Source organism: Erinaceus europaeus, chromosome 20 (genome assembly GCF_950295315.1).
Source record: "Erinaceus europaeus chromosome 20, mEriEur2.1, whole genome shotgun sequence".
NCBI lineage: Eukaryota > Metazoa > Chordata > Mammalia > Eulipotyphla > Erinaceidae > Erinaceus > Erinaceus europaeus.
In genome coordinates, this window is record NC_080181.1 from 8164171 (window position 1) to 8174755 (window position 10585).

General features: G+C 40.0%; 1 non-coding gene across 1 annotated transcript; it reads left to right on the forward strand.

Annotated features, from left to right (window-relative positions):
* The first annotated feature begins 2001 nt into the window (after positions 1 to 2001).
* LOC132535187 (U1 spliceosomal RNA) lies at positions 2002 to 2164 on the forward strand. The gene has a single exon (XR_009546964.1). It is a non-coding gene; the product is annotated as a U1 spliceosomal RNA (small nuclear RNA).
* The last annotated feature ends 8421 nt before the right edge of the window (positions 2165 to 10585 follow it).

The window sequence follows — 10585 nt, forward strand, 5'->3', positions numbered from 1 at the left end:
TTGTGAAGCTTCCACTCTGCAGGTGGGGACTGGAGGCTTGGACCTGAGTCCTTGGCACATTGGTAAGATGTGTGCTCTACCCAGTGTACCACCACACAGCCCCCCTTAGCTATGACTAAACATTGTTTTGTATGCCCTAAGACCTTAGATTCTGGAGAAATCGGAGGTCACCAGACAGTCATGGTGATGCTTTCCTTCCAGGGTCCAGGAGTATCTCACCCTGTAGAACACACATACACTTCGCCTTTTATGAAGACCCAGGTTCAAGTCCATAGCACTGTATGGAAACGTGATAAATAGGAGGAGTTTCCCAAGTAACAGCAACGCTGTGGTGTCTTTCCTTCTCCGTCTTTCTCTTTCTGTCTCTTAAAAAGGGAAAATATAGCCTGCCAGGTGGTGGGACCAGATTTCCAGACTTGCTTCATTGTTGTCAGATGTGTTGTTCCTTGTTGTGGAGCTGCTGGTTTCCTGGGGTGCACAGGATGTGTCCCTAAAAGGGGACAGTGTAGGAAGAGTAAGTTACTGCCTGAGAGCTGAGGGAGAATTCAGACTCAGAAAACTAAATGTACACTTTTACCCCCAAGTGGAAAAAGTGAGTTTTTTTCCTACCTAACACTAAGTTCTTTCTAGCTCTGGGAAGGATATAAGGGAGGTATGGATGAGCAAGAATGAGGGAAAAATAAAACAAGATTTTGAAAATCGGTAAAAAGTACTAGAAATAAAAGTATTGTTTTAAACTGGTTGACTTTGCTCTGTCATGCTAAATTTGTGTTAGATAATCATAGATGCCTCATTAATAATGGAATTTTTTATTGTTCTCTGGCATGCCTGAAATAGATATTACTAGAATTCTTTTTTTTTTTTTTGCCTCCAGGGTTATTGTTGGGGCTCAGTGCCCACACTATGAATCCACTGTTCCTGGAGGCCTTTTTTTTTTTTTGATAGGACAGAGAGAAATTGAGTGGGGAAAGAAAGATAGAGAGGGGAGATAGACACCTGTAGACCTGTTTCCCTGCTTGTTAAGCAACCAACCCCTCTACAGGTGGGGAGCTGGGAGCTTGAACCGGGATCCTTGTGCAGGTCCTTGTGCTCCGTACTATGTGCACTTAACCCGGTGCACTACTGCCCTGCCCCCTTACTAGAACTCTTTTAGGCTTTTTTTTTTTTTTTTTTTTTTTTTTGCTTACCAGCGATTTTGCTGGGGCTCAAAACCGCCTGAGTCCACAGTTCCTAGTGACCTTCCTCCACTTTTATATAGAGCTTGATGGGAGAAAAGAGAAGACATACTAGAACACTACTTCATCTCTAGAGAAGCTTCTCTTTTGGGTGGTGCCCCATGTGGTGGCCAATGGCTAGAAGACAGGTTCTAGTGCATGATGAAGTATGCACTCATAGGTGAGCTATCTCCCAGCCCCCTAAGAACTCATTTCTTACACACAACTGAATAGTAGGAACAGCTTACACAATATTTTTTAGTATTTTAGAACATGAATGTTTTTATCTATATAAAAGACCTATCTGAAAATAAGCAAAAGAGTAAAACTTAAAGGTAGTTTTTATTTCATGACTTGTAATTTTAGAACAATTTAGTGTAGAAAGCTGATAGGATTTTCTAAAATCTCTATTTGGTACTGAATCCTAGATAAGATACTATATAATTATAAGGGTGACTGACACTTGGTTCATAGAGGGTGAATCTGTGGGAGCAGAGGGTAATGAGGAAATATTCATACTTTAATTGCCAGGAGACTGAAGAAGGTGTATTTTCACATTGAATAACCTTTAGTCAACAATAAGTGAGAAAAACAGACATATAGTATTAGATGAAAAAGAAAATGAATTAAAAACACTAGAACTTAAATGTATGTAGTTGAAAAAAAAAACCTCATAATCATTATGCTTACAGTTAGCTCCATGTGGAGTAAAATAGTTATTTTATATGAATTTTTAAGAAACTGGTAGTTAATTTTGTATGAAGTATTGTTCAAAGTGTCTAGTGGTATACTTACCTGGCAGGGGAGATGCCATGATCAAGAAGGTGGTTTTCCCAGGGCAAGGCTTATCCATTGCACTCCGGATGTGCTGATCCCTGCGTTTCCCCAAATGTGGGAAACTTAACTGCATAATTTGTGGTAGTGGGGGACTGCGTTCGCCATCTCCCCTTAAAAAAAAAGAAAAAATAAAGTGTCTCATGGTAGAAATCACTGTTGTAATTACTGTTTTGTTTCAAGAGAAGATACAAGAGGAAGTTTATAAATGAAAAATTTTGAGGATCAATGATTTCATAATAAAATAAATAAGTGAAATAGAATAAAAGACATCCTGGACTAGGTCACAAAAATGGTAAGATTTAAATTTTGACTCATACTGTTGACTAAATCTACTTTAAATGCATGAAAAAGGGAAGTACACCTTTTTATCTACTACTTTTAAAAAGATCATCAAATAATGTGCAGGAAACCCCTTGTCCTTGAGGTGGGAGCAGGGAGGTAATGCTTAATGCATAGGTTGGTATAATTCTTCACTGCATGGTAAATGGAAACACTGCTTATTAGCTTAAATCTTAGCTGGGAGGGCTGGCAAGGCATCCTCTTGAATTACCATTTAGGATTAAGAAAAAGAGTAAGAAGATTCATAGGACAAGTGGAAACATCTTTGATGGCTGTTTTAGACAGGTTCTACAATGTGTGGAAATGGTGTCCATATCATTTGGGGCAGCTCGAGACAGGAAGTTACCATGGTCACTTCCTGTTGTCATCCCTTCCTGCCCTTAGGCTTCCTGTGGTGGTCAGCTGTTCTCTGAAGGTGCTTCACTAGTACTATTTAAGCACACTATCTCCTAGCAAGAAGGAAATTAAGTAAAGGGCATATAGGGCACACATAATGTGGCTGCATCAACACTGCCCACACAGAGGAATTAAGTAGATGCTTCTCTGTGTTCTTTGTTGGAGAGAATGCAGAAGACTTGAATTTTAGAGAGAGAAACCTATCCATTGAGTTTTGAATGCTGTCAGGGCAGGGGGAAAGCTGTGTATCAGAGTCAGTTAAATTGGTACAGCTCTTTCTGAAAAGAATCTTTTGTAATCATGAGAATGTTTATATGGGAGATGCTGGTAGCACACACAGTTGAGCACACACCTTGCAGTGTGCAAGGACCTAGGTTTAAACCCCCAACCCCCATCTGCAGAGGAGAAACTTCACAAGTGGTGAAGCAGGGGGCCAGGTGGTGGTACACCAGGTTGAGCATACATGCTTCAGTGCTCAGGGACCCAGGTTCAAGACCCCAGTTCCCACTTGCAGGGGAAAGCTTCACAAGTGGTTTCTCTCTCCCTCTCTATTTACCCCTTCCCTCTCCATTTCTGGCTCTCTGATCAATAAATAAAGATTAAAAAAAAAAGTGCTGAAGCAGTGCTGCAAGCTTCTCTCTCCCATCTCCCTCTTCACTCTTGATTATTCTGTCTCTATGCAGTAAGTAAATACATTATGTTTAAGAGAATGTTTATACCCACTGAGGCAGACAGCCGGTCTAGCCTAAAATACTGTTCAAAGGAAAGTGAAAATCATAAGCAAAATGGTGCTAACTTATGTTACTTATAAGTTTTGTTGTAATAAGGTAGGAAAAAATAAGATTTGCTGGGATAGCAGTACTGCATCCGGAGGAATCTCTCAAAGTGGCTTTGGCTTCGCCTCTTGGTAGACATGCACAGGGCAGGGTTGATACTGTGTTGAGGGAGAGAAGTTCCCACCCAGAAATAGGAGTGGTCACAGGTATAGGTGGAGCTTTGACTTTAAAGGGGTGGACCTTTGGGGAACTCTTTCAGGGATGACCATGTGAGCAATATGTAAGTCAATCTCATACTTTCTTTCATGCCCTAACATGTATATGTTTTCTAATAAAGGTTTAATTTATTTGAATAATTATGCTTTCCTATCATTTCATTGTTGAAATTTGCATAACAACTTCTTAGGATGGGGGGGGCAGCCAGAGATGCCCTCACTCCCTTATCTCTTTAACAGTAGGATATAGTGTGTCCACAGGGGCTTGCAAAATTAGGTTCAGACCTTGAAAATGCTAACTCCTACCTGTGTAGAAAGAGTTCATTTACAACTCAAACTAAGCACACAACATTGCACAATACTTTATTGGAGTATATCCATGCTGCAACAATATAAGCATAAAATTCAGTTTCAGTTTATAGTAAATGGGAGAAGTTAAAGTCACCAAGAGGAGACCTGGAGGACTGCATGGGCTGTGGCCCAGTCTGGAGAGTTCACAGTGAGTGTTTGTTCTCACATAGGAGAAGCCACTTAGAGCCTAGGCCCCCCAGTGACTTTCTTCAATAGCTGGAGCCACAGGTGCAGTGTCCAGAAGGCCTCTCAAATTGGCCTCTTTGGTACCTACATTTATATCAGATTTCAGAGGTTTATTATCAGGACCATCTGTTAATTTTAATCTAGATGGGGCCTCTGGGAACAGCCATATTGTTATCTGTTCTTGTCCTTTTTGTGTCTGTTTACCAGTGTCTTTGTAAACAGTGGTTGTTTTCTAATTAACTTAGAGGCTCTATCTCAGTTGCCCCCACCTCCCAGTCAGCCAGGATCAATACAATATATCAGCATATGCAGCAGGCCTCTTTAGCAGTAAGAGTAGAAATGAAGGTATTTTTCATGCCAAACTGTGTATGTATTTTTCTTAGGTTAATCTTGCATCTTTCCCTTCATTTCTCTATAGAAAAAAAAAAAACCTTGGGGGGGGCAGGAGGTAGTGCACTAGGTTAGGCACACATAGTTTGAAGCACAAAGACCCCTACAAAGATCCCAGTCTGAGCCCCCGGCTACCCACCTGCGGAGGGGGGGGTCCCTTCGCAAACAGTGAAGCAGTTCTCAAGGTGTCTTTCTCCCTCTCTCTCTGTCACTGCCCTCAATTTCTCTGTCCTATCTAACAGCAGCAGCAGCAACAACAATGGAAGAAAATGGCTGCCAGGAGCAGTGGATTCTTATTGCAGGCACCAACCCCTGGTGATAACCCTGTAGGCAAAAATAAATAAATATTTAAAACTCATTAAGAATAAAGAAAGCTCAGGGACTGATAGTGTGCTACCGTATTGGTCTTCATTTGGATATCTTTTGGGAGACTGTATGTAGCAACTACTCTGGTGTCTGTCTACTCAAAATGACTAACATTCGTTGCTTTCTTTGTGGCTGTAATGGGCTGAAGATCTGCACAGAGAGGTTTTTTTTTTTATTTTTTATTTAAGAAAGGATAAATTAGCAAAACCATAGGGTAGAAGGGGTACAACTCCACACAATCCCCACCACCCAATTTCCATATCCCACCCCCTCCCCTGATAGCTTTCCCATTCTCCATCCCTCTGGGAGCATGGACCCAGGGTTGTGGGTTGCAGAAGGTGGAAGGTCTGGCTTCTGTAATTGCTTCCCTGCTGAACATGGACATTGGCTGGTCGGTCCATACTCCCAGTCTGCCTCTCTCTCTCCCTAGTAGGGTGGGTCTCTGGGGAAGCAGAGCTCCAGGATACATTGGTGGGGTCTTCAGTCCAGGGAAGCCTGGCTGGCATCCTGATGGCATCTGGAACCTGGTGGCTGAAAAGAGAGTTAACATACAAAGCCAAACAAATTGTTGAGCAATCATGGACCCAAATGTTGGAATAGTGGAGAGGAAGTGTTGGGGGGGTACTCACTTCAAACTCTAGTGTACTTCTGCTTTCAGGTATATATTTTGCACTTGTTTATGGATACGTGTGAACATATGCTCTCTCTCACAGAACCTGGTGTATATCTAGGTTTTGGGACTTTGTTAGAAAGTGATCCACCTGGGATGGAATTAGAGAATGCTATGAAAGAGAGATTTTATGATACAGTGACTCTATACTTTGTGGCTGCACTCTAGGCTGGGAGTTTGCACAGGGCTGTGAACTGAGTGAGTAGTGAGTTACTGGTATTGCTGACTGCAGGGCTGGGACCCTATTTGCTGAAGCTCCATTGCATTTAAGAACATTTAGCTTTCATGGGGAAGAGAGACAGTATACCTGGAAAACCTGAAGTATTAAAATAAGGCTCTTCTCTACAGCCCTCCCAGCCACACCACCTTTACCTTACCTCAGAGACTGCTGCTCTAAGCTGGGATGAGGGGAATTTGTTTTTATCTGGTTTTCTTCCAGCCTGAAGGAGGCAGATGAACCTCACCAGGTCTGCAGAGATCTGTTTTGTGTTGAGATTTCTGTAGATAAATAATTGAAATCTACTATTCTCCTTGTTGGTATATTATGAGTAATCATCTGCATCACTTGTAAGCTATTCCTTCCAATGATAACATTAAACCCTTCACTAATCCTATGTGATCTTTAGCAGGAACTTACTTTAGAGCTGTTAAAATAGAACTCACCATAGCGTAACAGATAAGTGACACACCAACAAACTAAGTTCAGGATTGTAAAAAGAGTGACAAGGTCTATTTTAGTTTGTGACTTGATGAAAATTGCCCTCAGTGCTGCAAAATTTCTGACACATTGTATTGATAATAATGTGTATGTGCAACACATGTTTTAAAAGATTAAGAGACTCTTATGCTTTTTGTGTGCTCAGAACCTGGTTGTTAAAGCATATTTAATATTCTTGAGACAGTCCACCCTGGATGATTCTATTTGCATCCCCTCTTTACCACCTCCTATTGCTTTTCCTCCCCTCCTCTGACTGTTTCACAGACCACACCTCACACCTGCTTGATATTCTAGCTTTGTCCCATTTTATCAGAATGCCAGCAGTGTGCTCACCGCAGCCTCAGGTCATGGCTTTTAAATAACTGTAGGAAATTGCTATAAGGATATGTATTTTGTTACATTGTCTGAATTCTTCTTTCTGAAGGTACCCTTTGTGCATCTATATAGTTGTGTTTTATTTTATCTTACTATAAAATAATATACTCTATAAATTTATGATTTTTGATTGCTTAGGTAGTGTACATATTTAAAAGTTGGTTGGCCTGGACCTAACAGAATGCATCATCAGTCATCTGGTCTACCATCTATCATAGATATATTGTTTGGTTATCATTAAATCTTTGTTCTAGATTGTGATTCAAAATATTTTTGTAGGACTCAACCTCAAAATATAGTCTTCCTATTTTTGCTGTGGCTTGTCTTTACGATAGAATGCAGGCACATAGACATACTTTTTTATTCTCAAAACATAACTTGGAAAAAAACATAACTTGGGCAGATATTAATTCTATGTATTACAGTCTGGTTTGTGTTATATAATAATTATAATGGATTATTATCTCAGTGAGGTGACTCAGTCATTATAAACCATCTCAGTCATATTAGATTCACAATCTCATGTCTTCCAGAAAGTCTCCCTTATACTCCTCTGAATTCTATTAATTTTGGCTCTATATTAACACAGTTTTACATTAAATATTTACCAGGTATCCCTTGATGAGAAGATCTGGATAATTATATCTATAGTGTCTCTGTCTTCCAGAGATGTGAACTTTGATTTACAGCTTGACTCCAAAGTTGGCTTCCAAACGTGACTTCCTTCTTTGTGTGTTCAAGTTAAGGTTACTATAATGCATAAAGCTCACTTTGCTTCTCCTTAAATATGGGCTACCCAGCAGGAATCTTGAAAAGTGGCTCAGTTTAGACTTCTAAGCCCAATCAGATGGCTAATATCCTTTTGATATGATCATCAACAGAATAAGTTCTCCTGAAACCCAGCTACTATAATGTAGGAAGGCCTAGCTGCATATCCCAGTTGATGTCCTCTGTTGAACTTTTAGCTGAGAGTCAGTATCTACTATGGGTCCACTTGCCTTTACAGCCAAATAAACAGATTGTTGAAATCACTCAGGATTGAAGAACCATTCAGTTGAACCTAGTCACCTAAAATAGCTATTACAAATAATAAAAGTTTTTTTAAAAAATAATGTCTTATAAGTTTTTCTTTTTAATAATACTTCTGTGCCTACCATGAGGCAGGGTATTCAATTAGTAGATATTTTCTGTGAGGAAAAAAATGTTCCCAGCTCTAAGAAAAGTTTATGAAGAGCTGTCTCTATGTTCCTGTTAATAGTCAGGGTTTACCAGAGAACAACTCTTTCAAAGTTCATTGTTCTGGGACAAAAAGGAGGTGGTACACTGATAATTATTTGAGTTCTTTACCTTACTAATATTATTCCAACACTTTTGAGTTTTGTATTTATCTTGTCATTTTCTGTACTTTCTTTGCTATTTGCTTAATGACCTACTTGTAGATTTGGGAACATTTACAGAGTTCTTCCTAGTGGGTAGCCTTGGCACTAGGCTTGGGTCACTTATAGATAGACAGCTTTTCTATAAAATGGAAGAGTCAGACCTATTTTGCAAGATTGCTTTAAGGATCAAATGAATGAACTTAAGTTGCTTTTCTTTGATAACGGGAAGTAAACTTCTACAGCCTGTGTATTGTATACAGGATCCTGCTATTTCCTTCCATCCCTTTATCCTCCCTTTTTTGCTTTATCATGTTTATTGCAAACTTGACATGTTCAGATGATGAAAATATTGATTTAGGTTTTGAAACTGTAATGTTTATCTCATTTTATTTTCCTGGAGAATTTTCTGGCAGTATATAAATGGATACTTTGCCTCATATCATAAATTATAGCACTGCAATAAACTGAATAGTCCCAAGGCAAATAGTTTCCTGAAGTGAATATGATTAAGCTCAGCAGGAGGATTATAAATCACTGACTATCCTCGAAATATGGATATATAACCATTAGAATAGCCTCCCTGGCCAGACAAAGCTAAAGTGTTTCAAATGACTCAGGTAGATAGTAGTAAAACGTAAAGGGATCAGTCTCTTCAGGGAGCAGAAGCTTGAAATGGTACCAGTTGCAGCTCTAGAATCTACACTTTACAGCTGCCTCCTATTTTCTCACTATTCATAAATGAAATCCATTTTGAGTAAACAGTTCAAATAATGGTTTCTTGAGAATCGTGTATTTCACACAATGTTTGAAAAATGAACTTTGAGATATTAGTAATTTGAGGCTTGACATAGAATACATGCAGTAAACTTGAGGTCTGTGTTGTTCAGACTTAGCTGAGAGATTATAATTGTAAACTTTCTGTTGTCATAATGCCCCATACTACTTACTGTGTGCTTCTAACTGGGTGCATGAGCACCCAGCCTCCTCTCTTGCTCTACTTTTCCCCTCAGTTTCTCTCTGTCCTATCAAGTATAATAGAAAGAAGAAAAAAAAAAGGCTGCCAGGAGTGGATTCATAGTGCTGCTACTGAGCCCCAGTGATAACCTTGGTGGTATTTTTAAAAATCTTATAAGTGATTTAATATTAATTTACAAAATTACATGTTAACAGGGATATAATTCCACACTGTTCCACCACGAGTTCTGAATCCTCAGTCCCTCCATTGCAGGCCACCACAGTTCTCCTAAGATTGCAGACATGGGTGAACTATCACCTCTGCTACTATCTGTCTACATTTGTACACAATTGCCTCCTTTTTCTTCCAGGTTCAGTCCTCTTTTCCCCTCCAAGCCACTTATAACACTATTATTACACCTAAATGTCCCTCCATTTTTCTCCTCTCTCCAGATCCTAATGGAGCCAGAGTTCAGAGCCCTCTTCTTCCTCCTATCACTTCTCCCCGACTGGGAGTATGTATCCAAATTGTTTTGGGGGTGCAGAAGGTAGGAGTTCTGGTTTCTGTATTGCTTCTCCACTGGACATGGGCATTGGTAGGTTGATCCATAACCCCAGCCTATTTCTATCTTTCCCTAGTTGGGTGAAACTCTAGGGAGTTGAGGTTTGAGGACGCAATGGTAAGGTTGTCTGCCCAGAGAAGTCAGGATGGAATCATGGTAGCATCTGCAAACTGGAGTCTGGAAGGTGGCAGGACATAAAAGTGAGACAAAATGGTTAATGAGCAGGAACCAAAAAGTAGGAACAAAGCAGCTGAGATTAGGGATCTTAGGGTGGAAGGAAGGTCGGAAGTCCACTTTAGGCATGTTTCTAGGGGCCCACAACTATTGTTTTTGCTTGAGTTTGATAGGCAGTGTGAAGTTGGATAAAAATATTGTCTGAGAAAATGGTGTTAGAGAAAAGGGGTACCGAGGACCTGAGCAGATGCTATTTTTAAAATATCCTGTTTATGTTAAAGCAGCCCAAGCTTTACTGGTTTAGCCACACAGCTGGTCAGTGTCAATTCCTGATCCCTGTCCTATGCCTGTGATAAATGTGAGATGACTTACAGGGGTGCAGAGAACCAGGACTGGTGGTAAAACCCACCCCAGCAGCAGAATAGAGCTCTCCGTTTAAGTGAGAAGAAAAGCCTTTTGTGTTTCCTCTCTCATTTTACATTATCTAAGTTTTGCTTATTTCTGTGTACTTGTTTCTGGAAAATATTTTTAAAAGTCTTAACCAACTCAATCCAGCTACTAGCATATTTGTAACAAAACTACCTCGGAGAATGCTGTGTTTAATACTGATGTGTCATCCCCCTTCCAGCAAGAAAGCATCTTTCATACAGTGGAGAGTGATGGAGAGGAAAGCCATTTCCTC